Genomic DNA, 17,357 nt, shown 5'->3' on the forward strand with positions numbered 1-17,357 from the left:
TACCCTACACTGTACACTCTATACCTTACACTCTATACCCTACACTCTATACCCTACACTCTAAACTCTATACCCTACACTCTACACTCTATACCCTACACTCTATAACATACACTCTATACCCTACACTCTATACCCTACACTCTATGCCATACACTCTATACCCTACACTCTATACCCTACACTCTATACCCTACACTCTATACCCTACACTCTATCCCCTACACCCTACACTCTACACCATACACTCTACACTCTATACCCTACACTCTATACCCTACACTCTACACCCTGCACTCTGTACCCTACACTCTACACTCTTTACCCTACACTCTATACCCTACACTCTACAACCTGCACTCTATACCCTACACTCTATACCCTACACTCTATACCCTACACTCTATACCCTACACTCTACACCCTACACTCTAATCCCTACACTCTAATCCCTACACTCTAATCCCTACACCCTATACCCTACACTCTATACCCTACACTCTATACCCTACACTCTATACCCTACACCCTACACTCTACACCCTACACTCTACACTCTATACCCTACACTCTACACCCTAAACTCTACACCCTACACTCTACACTCTATACCCTACACTCTACACCCTGCACTCTGTACCCTACACTCTACACTCTTTACCCTACACTCTATACCCTACACTCTATACCCCACACTCTATACCCTACACTCTAAACTCTATACCCTACACTCTACACTCTATACCCTACACTCTATAACATACACTCTATACCCTACACTCTATACCCTACACTCTACACCCTACACTCTATACCATACACTCTACACCATACACTCTATACCCTACACTCTACAACCTGCACTCTACAACCTGCAATCGATACCCTACACTCTATACCCTACACTCTATACCCTACACTCTATACCCTACACTCTATACCCTACACTCTACACTCTATACCCTACACTCTATACCCTACACTCTACACTCTATACCCTACACTCTACTCCCTACACTCTACACCCTACCGTCTATACCCTACACCCTACACTCTATACCTTACACTCTACACTCTATTCCCTACACTCTATACCCTACACTCTATACCCTACATTCTATACCCTACACTCTACACTCTATACCCTACACTCTATACCCTACACTCCATACCGTACACTCTATACCCTACACTCTACACTCTATACCCTACACTTTACATTCTACACCCTACACTCTACACTCTATTCCCTACACTCTATACCCTACACTCTATACCCTACACTCTATACCCTACACTCTATACCCTACACTCTAATTCCTACACTCTAATCCCTACACTCTACACTCTATACCCTACACTCTATACCCTACACTCTATACCCTACACTCTACACCCTACACTCTACACCCTACACTCTAATCCCTACACTCTAATCCCTACACCCTACACTCTATAACCTACACTCTATACCCTACACTCTATACCCTACACTCTACACCCTACACTCTACACCCTACACTCTATACCCTACACTCTATACCCTACACTCTATACCCTACACCCTACACTCTACACCCTACACTCTACACCCTACACTCTACACCCTACACTCTACACTCTATACCCTACACTCTACACCCTGCACTCTGTACCCTACACTCTACACTCATTACCCTACACTCTATACCCTACACTCTATACCCTACACTCTACACTATATACCTTACACTCTATACCCTACACTCTATACCCTACACTCTAAACTCTATACCCTACACTCTACACTCTATACCCTACACTCTATAACATACACTCTGTACCCTACACTCTATACCCTACACTATATACCCTACACTCTATACCCTACACTATACACTCTATACCCTACACTCTACACTTTATACCCTACACTCTATACCCTACACTCTATACCCTACACTCTACAACCTGCACTCTATACCCTACACTCTATACCCTACACTCTACACTCTATACCCTACACTCTATACCCTACACTCTATACCCTACACTCTACACTGTATACCATACACTCTATGCCCCACACTCTATACCCTAAACTCTACACTCTATACCCTACACTCTACACCCTAAGCTCTATACCATACACTCTATACCCTACACTCTACACTCTATACCCTACACTCTATACCCTACACTCTATACCCTACACCCTACGCTCTATAAGCTACACTCTATACCCTACACTCTATACCCTACACTCTATAACCTACACTCTATACCTTACACTCTATACCCTACACTCTATACCCTACACTCTATACCCTACACTCTACACTCTATACCCTACACTCTATACCCTACACTCTATACCCTACACTCTATACCCTACACTCTATACCCTACACTCTATACCCTACACTATATACCCTACACTCTATACCCTACACTATACACTCTATACCCTACACTCTACACTTTATACCCTACACTCTATACCCTACACTCTATACCCTACACTCTACAACCTGCACTCTATACCCTACACTCTATACCCTACACTCTACACTCTATACCCTACACTCAATACCCTACACTCTATACCCTACACTCTACACTGTATACCATACACTCTATGCCCCACACTCTATACCCTAAACTCTACACTCTATACCCTACACTCTACACCCTAAGCTCTATACCATACACTCTATACCCTACACTCTACACTCTATACCCTACACTCTATACCCTACACTCTATACCCTACACCCTACGCTCTATAAGCTACACTCTATACCCTACACTCTATACCCTACACTCTATAACCTACACTCTATACCTTACACTCTATACCCTACACTCTATACCCTACACTCTATACCCTACACTCTACACTCTATACCCTACACTCTATACCCTACACTCTATACCCTACACTCTATACCCTACACTCTATACCCTACACTCTACACTCTATACCATACACTCTATACCATACACTCTATACACTACACTCTATACCCTAAACTCTACACTCTATACCCTACACTCTATACCTTACACTCTATACCCTACACTTTGCACTCTACACCCTACACTCTACACTCTACATTCTATACCCTACACTCTATACCCTACACTCTCTACTCCACACTCTATACCCTACACTCTATACCCTACACTCTATACCCTACACTCTACACCCTACACTCTACACTCTATAGCCTACACTCTATACCCTACACTCTATACCCTACACTCTATACCCTATACTCTATACACTACACTCTACACTTTATACCCTACACTCTATACCATACACTCTATACCCTACACTCTACAACCTGCACTCTATACCCTACACTCTATACCCTACACTCTACACTCTATACCCTACACTCTATACCCTACACTCTACACTTTATACCATACACTCTATACCATACACTCTATACCCTACACTCCATACCCTACACTCTACACTTTATACCCCACACTCTATACCATACACTCTATACCCTACACTCTACACCTTACACTCTATACCCTACATTCTATCCCCTACACTCTACACTATATACCCTACACTCTACACTCTACTCTATACCCTACACTCTATACCCTACACTCTACACTCTACACCCTACACTCTACACTCTACACCCTACACTCTATACGCTACACTCTATACCCTACACTCTATACCCTACACTCTAACCCCTACACTCTATACCCTACACTCTATACCATACACTCTCCACCCTACACCCTACACTCTACACCCTACACTCTATACCCTATACCCTACACTCTATACCCTACACTCTATACCCTACACTCTATACCCTACACTATACACTCTATACCCTACACTCTACGCTTTATACCCTACACTCTATACCCTACACTCTACACCCTACACTCTACACCCTACACTCTAATCCCTACACTCTTATCCCTACACCCTACACTCTATACCCTACATTCTATACCCTACACTCTATAACCTACACTCTACACCCTACACTCTACACTCTATACCCTACACTCTATACCCTACACTCTATACCTCACACCTACACTCTACACCCTACACTCTATACCCTACACTCTACACCCTACACTCTATACCCTACACTCTACACCCTGCACTCTGTACCCTACACTCTACACTCTTTACCCTACACTCTATACCCTACACTCTATACCCTACACTCTATACACTACACTCTACACTTTATACCCTACACTCTATACCATACACTCTATACCCTACACTCTACAACCTGCACTCTATACTCTACACTCTATACCCTACACTCTATACCCTACACTCTCTACTCCACACTCTATACCCTACACTCTATACCCTACACTCAATACCCTACACTCTACACCCTACACTCTACACTCTATAGCCTACACTCTATACCCTACACTCTATACCCTACACTCTATACCCTACACTCTATACACTACACTCTACACTTTATACCCTACACTCTATACCATACACTCTATACCCTACACTCTACAACCTGCACGCTATACCCTACACTCTATACCCTACACTCTACACTCTATACCCTACACTCTATGCCCTACACTCTTTACCCTACACTCTACACTCTATACCCTACACTCTATACCCTACACTCTACACTTTATACCCTACACTCTATACCATACACTCTATACCCTACACTCCATACCCTACACTCTACACTTTATACCCCACACTCTATACCATACACTCTATACCCTACACTCTACACCTTACACGCTATACCCTACATTCTATCCCCTACACTCTCCACTCTATAACCTACACTCTACACTCTACTCTATACCCTACACTCTATACCCTACACTCTACACTCTATACCCTACACTCTACACTCTACACCCTACACTCTATACCCTACACTCTATACCCTACACTCTATACCCTACACTCTAATCCCTACACTCTATACCCTACACTCTATACCATACAATCTCCACCCTACACCCTACACTCTACACCCTACACTCTATACCCTATACCCTACACTCTATACCCTACACTCTATACCCTACACTCTATACCCTACACTATACACTCTATACCCTACACTCTACGCTTTATACCCTACACTCTATACCCTACACTCTATACCCTACACTCTACACCCTACACTCTACACCCTACACTCTAATCCCTACACTCTTATCCCTACACCCTACACTCTACACCCTACACTCTATACCCTACACTCTATACCCTACACTCTACACCCTACACTCTACACTCTAAACTCTATACCCTACACTCTATACCCTACACTCTATACCTCACACCCTACACTCTACACCCTACACTCTATACCCTACACTCTACACCCTACACTCTATACCCTACACTCTACACCCTGCACTCTGTACCCTACACTCTACACTCTTTACTCTACACTCTATACCCTACACTCTATACCCTACACTCTATACACTACACTCTACACTTTATACCCTACACTCTATACCATACACTCTATACCCTACACTCTACAACCTGCACTCTATACTCTACACTCTATACCCTACACTCTACACTCTATACCCTACACTCTATACCCTACACTCTTTACCCTACACTCTACACTCTATACCCTACACTCTATACCCTACACTCTACACTTTATACCCTACACTCTATACCATACACTCTATACCCTACACTCCATACCCTAAACTCTACACTTTATACCCCACACTCTATACCATACACTCTATATCCTACACTCTACACCTTACACTCTATACCCTACATTCTATCCGCTACACCCTACACTCTATACCCTACACTCTATACCCTACACTCTACACCCTACACTCTACACTCTAAACTCTATACCCTACACTCTATACCCTACACTCTATACCTCACACCCTACACTCTACACCCTACACTCTATACCCTACACTCTACACCCTACACTCTATACCCTACACTCTACACCCTGCACTCTGTACCCTACACTCTACACTCTTTACCCTACACTCTATACCCTACACTCTATACCCTACACTCTATACACTACACACTACACTTTATACCCTACACTCTATACCATACACTCTATACCCTACACTCTACAACCTGCACTCTATACTCTACACTCTATACCCTACACTCTACACTCTATACCCTACACTCCATACCCTACACTCTTTACCCTACACTCTACACTCTATACCCTACACTCTATACCCTACACTCTACACTTTATACCCTACACTCTATACCATACACTCTATACCCTACACTCCATACCCTAAACTCTACACTTTATACCCCACACTCTATACCATACACTCTATACCCTACACTCTACACCTTACACTCTATACCCTACATTCTATCCGCTACACTCTACACTCTATACCCTACACTCTACACTCTACTCTATACCCTACACTCTATACCCTACACTCTACACTCTATACCCTACACTCTACACTCTACACCCTACACTCTATACCCTACACTCTATACACTACACTCTATACCCTACACTCTAATCCCTACACTCTATACCCTACACTTTATACCATACACTCTACACCCTACACCCTACACTCTACACCCTACACTCTATACCCTATTCCCTACACTCTATACCCTACACTCTATACCCTACACTATACACTCTATACCCTACACTCTACGCTTTATACCCTACACTCTATACCCTACACTCTATTCCCTACACTCTATACCCTACACTCTACACCCTACACTTTACACCCTACACTCTAATCCCTACACTCTAATCCCTACACCCTACACTCTATACCCTACACTCTATACCCTACACTCTATACCCTACACTCTACACCCTACACTCTACACTCTACACTCTATACCCTACACTCTATACCCTACACTCTATACCCTACACTCTACACTCTAAACTCTATACCCTACACTCTATACCCTACACTCTATACCTCACACCCTACACTCTACACCCTACACTCTATACCCTACACTCTACACCCTACACTCTATACCCTACACTCTACACCCTGCACTCTGTACCCTACACTCTACACTCTTTACCCTACACTCTATACCCTACACTCTATACCCTACACTCTATACACTACACTCTACACTTTATACCCTACACTCTATACCTTACACTCTATACCCTACACTCTACAACCTGCACTCTATACTCTACACTCTATACCCTACACTCTACACTCTATACCCTACACTCTTTACCCTACACTCTTTACCCTACACTCTACACTCTATACCCTACACTCTATACCCTACACTCAACACTTTATACCCTACACTCTATACCATACACTCTATACCCTACACTCCATACCCTAAACTCTACACTTTATACCCCACACTCTATACCATACACTCTATACCCTACACTCTACACCTTACACTCTATACCCTACATTCTATCCGCTACACTCTACACTCTATACCCTACACTCTACACTCTACTCTATACCCTACACTCTATACCCTACACTCTACACTCTATACCCTACACTCTACACTCTACACCCTACACTCTATACCCTACACTCTATACCCTACACTCTATACCCTACACTCTAATCCCTACACTCTATACCCTACACTTTATACCATACACTCTACACCCTACACCCTACACTCTACACCCTACACTCTATACCCTATACCCTACACTCTATACCCTACACTCTATAACCTACACTATACACTCTATACCCTACACTCTACGCTTTATACCCTACACTCTATACCCTACACTCTATACCCTACACTCTATACCCTACACTCTACACCCTACACTCTACACCCTACACTCTAATCCCTACACCCTACACTCTATACCCTACACTCTATACCCTACACTCTATACCCTACACTCTACACCCTACACTCTACACTCTACACTCTATACCCTACACTCTATACCCTACACTCTATACCCTACACCCTACACCCTACACTCTATACCCTACACTCTACACCCTACACTCTATACCCTACACTCTACACCCTGCACTCTGTACCCTACACTCTTTACCCTACACTCTATACCCTACACTCTATACCCTACACTCTATACCCTACACTCTATACCCTACACTCTACACTCTATACCTTACACTCTATACCCAACACTCTATACCCTACACTCTAAACTCTACACCCTACACTCTACACTCTATACCCTACACTCTATAACATACACTCTATACCCTACACTCTATACCCTACACTCTATACCATACACTCTATACCCTACACTCTACACCCTACACTCTATAGCCTACACTCTATAACCTACACTCTAATCCCTACACTCTACACTCTATACCCTACACTCTATACCCTACACTCTATACCCTACACTCTATACCCTACACCCTACACTCTACACCCTACACTCTACACTCTATACCCTACACTCTACACCCTACACCCTACACTCTATACCCTACACTCTACACCCTGCACTCTGTACCCTACACTCTACACTCTTTACCCTACACTCTATACCCTACACTCTACAACCTGCACTCTATACCCTACACTCTATACCCTACACTCTATACCCTACACTCTACACCCTACACTCTAATCCCTACACTCTAATCCCTACACTCTAATCCCTACACCCTATACCCTACACTCTATAACCTACACTCTATACCCTACACTCTATACCCTACACCCTACACTCTACACCCTACACTCTACACTCTATACCCTACACTCTACACCCAACACTCTACACCCTACACTCTACACTCTATACCCTACACTCTACACCCTGCACTCTGTACCCTACACTCTACACTCTTTACCCTACACTCTATACCCTACACTCTATACCCTACACTCTAAACTCTATACCCTACACTCTACACTCTATACCCTACACTCTATAACATACACTCTATACCCTACACTCTATACCCTACACTCTACACCCTACACTCTATACCATACACTCTACACCCTACACTCTATACCATACACTCTACACCATACACTCTATAGCATACACTCTATACCCTACACTATACACTCTATACCCTACACTCTATACCCTACACTCTATACCCTACACTATACACTCTATGCCGTACACTCTACACTTTATACCCTACACTCTATACCCTACACTCTATACCCTACACTCTACACCCTACACTCTACAACCTGCACTCTACAACCTGCAATCTATACCCTACACTCTATACCCTACACTCTACACTCTATACCCTACACTCTATACCCTACACTCTATACCCTACACTCTATACCCTACACTCTATACCCTACACTCTACACTCTATACCCTACACTCTATAGCCTACGCTCTACGCCCTACACTCTATACCCTGCACTCTATACCCTACACTCTACACTCTATACCCTACACTCTACTCCCTACACTCTACACCCTACCGTCTATACCCTACACTCTACACTCTATACCTTACACTCTACACTCTATTCCCTACACTCTATACCCTACACTCTATACCCTACATTCTATACCCTACACTCTACACTCTGAACCCTGTTCACACAGGTTATATACAGATGATCAGGTTTTTAAATACATCAGATAGGGATTGCATACATTAGTTAGGACTGCTCTGATAAGGGTATACCGTGAAGATTGGTAGAGCAGCTTAGTATACATTTTTTGCAAAAAACGTATCAACCAAATACCCTGTTTTTTACATCTTTTACTAGCACTTGCGGATTACTGCAACATTTTTTCAAACTGAGTGTTTTTGGTTTTACTATTCTCTTTTGTGTCTTCAGGTTTCTTGGTGGTGTGTGAACATGATCATACAGACTTGTTCACTGTGCAAGTAGCCCATGTGTTCCTGTACTCTACACTCTATACCCCACACTCTATACCCTACACTCCATACCGTACACTCTATACCCTACACTCTACACTCTATACCCTACACTCTTTACGCCACACTCTATACCCTACAGTCTATACCCTACACTCTATACCCTACACTCTACACTCTATACCATACACTCTACACTCTATACCCTACACTCTATCCCCTACACTCTATACCCTACACCCTACACTCTATACCCTACACTCTATACCCTACACTCAACACCCTACACTCTACACCCTACACCCTACACTCTATACCCTACACTCTACACTTTATACACTACACTCTATACCCTACACTCTATACCCTGCACTCTACACCCTGCACTCTACACCCAACACTCTAAACCCTACACTCTATACCCTACACTTTATACCCTACACTCTACACTCTATACCCTACACTCTATAGCCTACACTCTATATCCTACAGTATATACCCTACACTCTATACCCTACACTCTACACCTTACACTCTACACTCTATTCCCTACACTCTATACCCTACACTCTATACCCTACACTCTATACCCTACACTCTACACTCTATACCCTACACCCTACACTCTATACCCTACACTCTACACTCTATATCCTACACTCTATACCCTGCACTCTACACCCTGCACTCTACACCCAACACTCTATACCCTACACTCTACACCCTACACTCTATACCCTACACTCGATAACCTACACTCTACACTCTATACCATACACTCTACACCCTACACTCTAATCCCTACACTCTACACTCTATACCCTACACTCTATACCATACACTCTATACCCTACACTCTATACCATACACTCTATACCATACACTCTATACCCTACACTCTATACCCTACACTCTACACCCTACACTCTATAGCTTACACTCTATACCCTACACTCTATACCCTACACTCTAAACTCTATACCCTACACTCTACACTCTATACCCTACACTCTATAACATACACTCTATACCCTACACTCTATACACTACACTCTATAACCTACACTCTATACCATACACTCTATACCATACACTCTACACTCTATACCCTACACTCTATACCATACACTCTACACCATACACTCTATAGCATACACTCTATACCCTACACTCTACACTCTATACCCTACACTCTATACCCTACACTCTATACCCTACACTATACACTCTATACCCTACACTCTACACTTTATACCCTACTCTCTATACCCTACACTCTATACCCTACACTCTACAACCTGCACTCTATATCCTACACTCTATACCCTACAACTTACACTCTATACCCTACACTCTATACCCTACACTCTATACCCTACACTCTATAGTCTACACTCTATAGCCTGCACTCTACACTCTACTCTATACCCTACACTCTATACCCTACACTCTAATCCCTACACTCTACACTCTATACCCTACACTCTATACCCTACACTCTATACCCTACACTCTACACCCTACACTCTACACCCTACACTCTAATCCCTACACTCTAATCCCTACACTTTAATCCCTACACCCTACACTATATACCCTACACTCTATACCCTACACTCTATACCCTACACCCTACACTCTACACCCTACACTCTACACCCTACACTCTACACTCTATTCCCTACACTCTACACCCTGCACTCTGTACCCTACACTCTACACTCTTTACCCTACACTCTATACCCTACATTCTATACCCTACACTCTATACCCTACACTCTAATCCCTACACTCTACACTCTATACCCTACAATCTATAACCTACACTCTATACCCTACACTCTACACCCTACACTCTACACCCTACACTCTAATCCCTACACTCTAATCCCTACACTCTAATCCCTACACCCTACACTCTATACCCTACACTCTATACCCTACACTCTATACCCTACACTCTACACTCTATACCCTACACTCTACTCCCTACACTCTACACCCTACCGTCTATACCCTACACTCTACACTCTATACCTTACACTCTACACTCTATTCCCTACACTCTATACCCTACACTCTACACTCTGAACCCTGTTCACACAGGTTATATACAGATGATCAGGTTTTTAAATACATCAGATAGGGATTGCATACATTAGTTAGGACTGCTCTGATAAGGGTATACCGTGAAGATTGGTAGAGCAGCTTAGTATACATTTTTTGCAAAAAACGTATCAACCAAATACCCTGTTTTTTACATCTTTTACTAGCACTTGCGGATTACTGCAACATTTTTTCAAACTGAGTGTTTTTGGTTTTACTATTCTCTTTTGTGTCTTCAGGTTTCTTGGTGGTGTGTGAACATGATCATACAGACTTGTTCACTGTGCAAGTAGCCCATGTGTTCCTGTACTCTACACTCTATACCCCACACTCTATACCCTACACTCCATACCGTACACTCTATACCCTACACTCTACACTCTATACCCTACACTCTTTACGCCACACTCTATACCCTACAGTCTATACCCTACACTCTATACCCTACACTCTACACTCTATACCATACACTCTACACTCTATACCCTACACTCTATCCCCTACACTCTATACCCTACACCCTACACTCTATACCCTACACTCTATACCCTACACTCAACACCCTACACTCTACACCCTACACCCTACACTCTATACCCTACACTCTACACTTTATACACTACACTCTATACCCTACACTCTATACCCTGCACTCTACACCCTGCACTCTACACCCAACACTCTAAACCCTACACTCTATACCCTACACTTTATACCCTACACTCTACACTCTATACCCTACACTCTATAGCCTACACTCTATATCCTACAGTATATACCCTACACTCTATACCCTACACTCTACACCTTACACTCTACACTCTATTCCCTACACTCTATACCCTACACTCTATACCCTACACTCTATACCCTACACTCTACACTCTATACCCTACACCCTACACTCTATACCCTACACTCTACACTCTATATCCTACACTCTATACCCTGCACTCTACACCCTGCACTCTACACCCAACACTCTATACCCTACACTCTACACCCTACACTCTATACCCTACACTCGATAACCTACACTCTACACTCTATACCATACACTCTACACCCTACACTCTAATCCCTACACTCTACACTCTATACCCTACACTCTATACCATACACTCTATACCCTACAGTCTATACCATACACTCTATACCATACACTCTATACCCTACACTCTATACCCTACACTCTACACCCTACACTCTATAGCTTACACTCTATACCCTACACTCTATACCCTACACTCTAAACTCTATACCCTACACTCTACACTCTATACCCTACACTCTATAACATACACTCTATACCCTACACTCTATACACTACACTCTATAACCTACACTCTATACCATACACTCTATACCATACACTCTACACTCTATACCCTACACTCTATACCATACACTCTACACCATACACTCTATAGCATACACTCTATACCCTACACTCTACACTCTATACCCTACACTCTATACCCTACACTCTATACCCTACACTATACACTCTATACCCTACACTCTACACTTTATACCCTACTCTCTATACCCTACACTCTATACCCTACACTCTACAACCTGCACTCTATATCCTACACTCTATACCCTACAACTTACACTCTATACCCTACACTCTATACCCTACACTCTATACCCTACACTCTATACCCTACACTCTATAGTCTACACTCTATAGCCTGCACTCTACACTCTACTCTATACCCTACACTCTATACCCTACACTCTAATCCCTACACTCTACACTCTATACCCTACACTCTATACCCTACACTCTATACCCTACACTCTACACCCTACACTCTACACCCTACACTCTAATCCCTACACTCTAATCCCTACACTTTAATCCCTACACCCTACACTATATACCCTACACTCTATACCCTACACTCTATACCCTACACCCTACACTCTACACCCTACACTCTACACCCTACACTCTACACTCTATTCCCTACACTCTACACCCTGCACTCTGTACCCTACACTCTACACTCTTTACCCTACACTCTATACCCTACATTCTATACCCTACACTCTATACCCTACACTCTAATCCCTACACTCTACACTCTATACCCTACAATCTATAACCTACACTCTATACCCTACACTCTACACCCTACACTCTACACCCTACACTCTAATCCCTACACTCTAATCCCTACACTCTAATCCCTACACCCTACACTCTATACCCTACACTCTATACCCTACACTCTATACCCTACACTCTACACTATATACTCTACACTCTATAGCCTACACTCTATACCCTACACTCTATACCCTACACTCTATACCCTACACTCTATACCCTACACTCTATACCCTACACTTTATACCCTACACCCTATACCATACACTCTATACCCTACACTCTACAACCTGCACTCTATACCCTACACTCTATACCCTACACCCTACACTTTATACCCTTCACTCTATACCCTACACTCTATACCCTACACTCTATACCCTACACTCTACACCCTACACTCTACACTCTACACTCTATACCCTACACTCTACACCCTGCACTCTGTACCCTACACTCTACACTCTTTACCCTACACTCTATACCCTACACTCTATACCCTACACTCTATACCCTACACTCTATACCCTACACTCTATACCCTACACTCTATACCATACACTCTATACCCTACACTCTACACTTTATACCCTACACTCTATACCATACACTCTATACCCTACACTCTGTACCCTACACTATACACTCTATACCCTACACTCTACACTGTATACCATACACTCTATGCCCCACACTCTCTACCCTAAACTCTACACTCTATACCCTACACTCTACACCCTACACTCTATACCCTACACTCTATACCCTACACTCTATACCCTACACTCTACACTCTATACCCTACACTCTATACCATACACTCTACACCCTACACTCTACACCCTACACTCTACACCCTACACTCTACACCCTACACTTTACACCCTACACTCTATACCCTACACTCTATACCCTACACTATACACTCTATACCCTACACTCTACACCCTGCACTCTGTACCCTACACTCTATACCCTACACTCTACACTCTGTACCCTACACTCTATACCCTACACTCTATACCCTACACTCTATACCCTACACTCTATACCCTACACTCTACACTCTATACCCTACACTCTATACCATACACTCTACACCCTACACTCTATACCATACACAGTGTAGGGTGTAGGGTGTAGAGTGTGGGGTGTAGAGTGGTGTAGAGTGTAGGATGTAGAGTGTATGGTATAGAGTGTAGGGTATAGAGTATAGCGTGTATGGTATAGAGTGTAGTGTATAGAGTGTAGGGTATAGGGTATAGAGTGTAGGGTATAGAGTGTAGGGTGTTTAGTGTAGGGTATAGAGTGTAGGGTATAGAGTGTATGGTATAGAGTGTAGGGTATAGAGTGTATGGTATAGAGTGTAGAGTGTAGGGTATAGAGTGTATTTTATAGAGTGTAGGGTATAGAGTGTAGAGTGTAGGGTATAGAGTGTAGGGTATAGAGTGTAGAGTGTAGGGTATAGAGTGTAGGGTATAGAGTGTAGAGTGTAGGGTATAGAGTGTAGGGTATAGAGTGTAGGGTATAGAGTGTAGAGTGTAGGGATTAAAGTGTAGGGATTAGAGTGTAGGGTATAGAGTGTAGAGTGTAGAGTATAGAGTGTAGGGTATAGAGTGTAGGAATTAGAGTGTAGGGATTAGAGTGTAGGGATTAGAGTGTAGGGATTAGAGTGTAGGGTATAGAGTGTAGGGTATAGAGTGTAGGGTATAGTGTGTATGGTATAGAGTGTAGGGGATAAAGTGTAGAGTGTATGGTATAGAGTGTAGGGTATAGAGTGTAAAGTGTAGGGTATAGAGTGTATGGTATAGAGTGTAGGGTGTAGAGTGTATGGTATAGAGTGTAGGGTATAGAGTGTAGAGTGGAGGGTATAGAGTGGAGGGTATAGAGTGTAGGGTATAGAGTGTAGGGTATAGAGTGTAGGGTATAGAGTGTAGGGTACAGAGTGTAGAGTGTAGGGTATAGAGTGTAGGGTACAGAGTGCAGGGTGTAGAGTGTAGGGTATAGAGTGTATAGTGTAGGGTATAGAGTGTAGGGTATAGAGTGTAGGGTGTAAAGTGTAGGGTGTAGAGTGTAGGGTGTAGAGTGTAGGGTGTAGAGTGTAGGGTGTAGAGTGTATGGTATAGAGTGTAGGGTATAGAGTGTAGAGTGTAGGGTATAGAGTGTAGGGTATAGAGTGTAGGGTATAGAGTGTAGTGTATAGAGTGTAGGGTGTAGAGTGTAGGGTATAGAGTGTAGAGTTTAGGGTAGATAGTGTGGGGCATAGAGTGTATGGTATACAGTGTAGAGTGTAGGGTATAGAGTGTATAGTGTAGGGTATAGAGTGTAGGGTATAGAGTGTATGGTATAGAGTGTAGGGTATAAAGTGTAGAGTGTAGGGTATAGAGTGTATGGTATAGAGTGTAGGGTATAAAGTGTAGAGTGTAGGGTATAGAGTGTAGGGTATAGAGTGTAGGGTATAGAGTGTAGGGTAAAGAGTGTAGAGTGTAGGGTACAGAGTGCAGGGTGTAGAGTGTAGGGTATAGAGTGTAGAGTGTAGAGTGTAGGGTGTAGAGTGTAGGGTATAGAGTGTAGGGTATAGAGTGTAGGATATAGAGTGAAGGGTATAAAGTGTAGGGTGTAAGGTATAGAGTGTAGGGTATAGAGTGCAGGTTGTAGAGTGTAGGGTATAGAGTGTATGGGATAGGGTGTAGGGTATAAAGTGTAGGGTATAGAGTGTAGGGTATAGAGTGTAGGGTATAGAGTGTAGGGTATAGAGTGTAGGGTATAGAGTGTAGGGTAAAGAGTGTAGAGTGTAGGGTACAGAGTGCAGGGTGTAGAGTGTAGGGTATAGAGTGTAGAGTGTAGAGTGTAGGGTGTAGAGTGTAGGGTATAAAGTGTAGGGTATAGAGTGTAGGGTATAGAGTGAAGGGTATAAAGTGTAGGGTGTAGGGTATAGAGTGTAGGGTATAGAGTGCAGGTTGTAGAGTGTAGGGTATAGAGTGTATGGTATAGGGTGTAGGGTATAAAGTGTAGGGTATAGAGTGTAGGGTATAGAGTGTAGGGTATAGAGTGTAGGCTATAGAGTGTAGAGTATATAGTGTAGAGTGTAGGGTATAGAGTGTAGGGTATAGAGTGTAGGGTATAGAGTGTAGGGTGTAGGGATTAGAGTGTAGGGATTAGAGTGTAGGGTGTAGAGTGTAGGGTGTAGAGTGTAGGGTATAGAGTGCAGGGTATAGAGTGTAGGGTATAGAGTGTAGAGTGTAGGGATTAGAGTGTAGGG

This window comes from Ranitomeya imitator, chromosome 4 (assembly GCF_032444005.1).
Source record: "Ranitomeya imitator isolate aRanImi1 chromosome 4, aRanImi1.pri, whole genome shotgun sequence".
In the NCBI taxonomy this organism is placed as follows: Eukaryota; Metazoa; Chordata; class Amphibia; order Anura; family Dendrobatidae; genus Ranitomeya; species Ranitomeya imitator.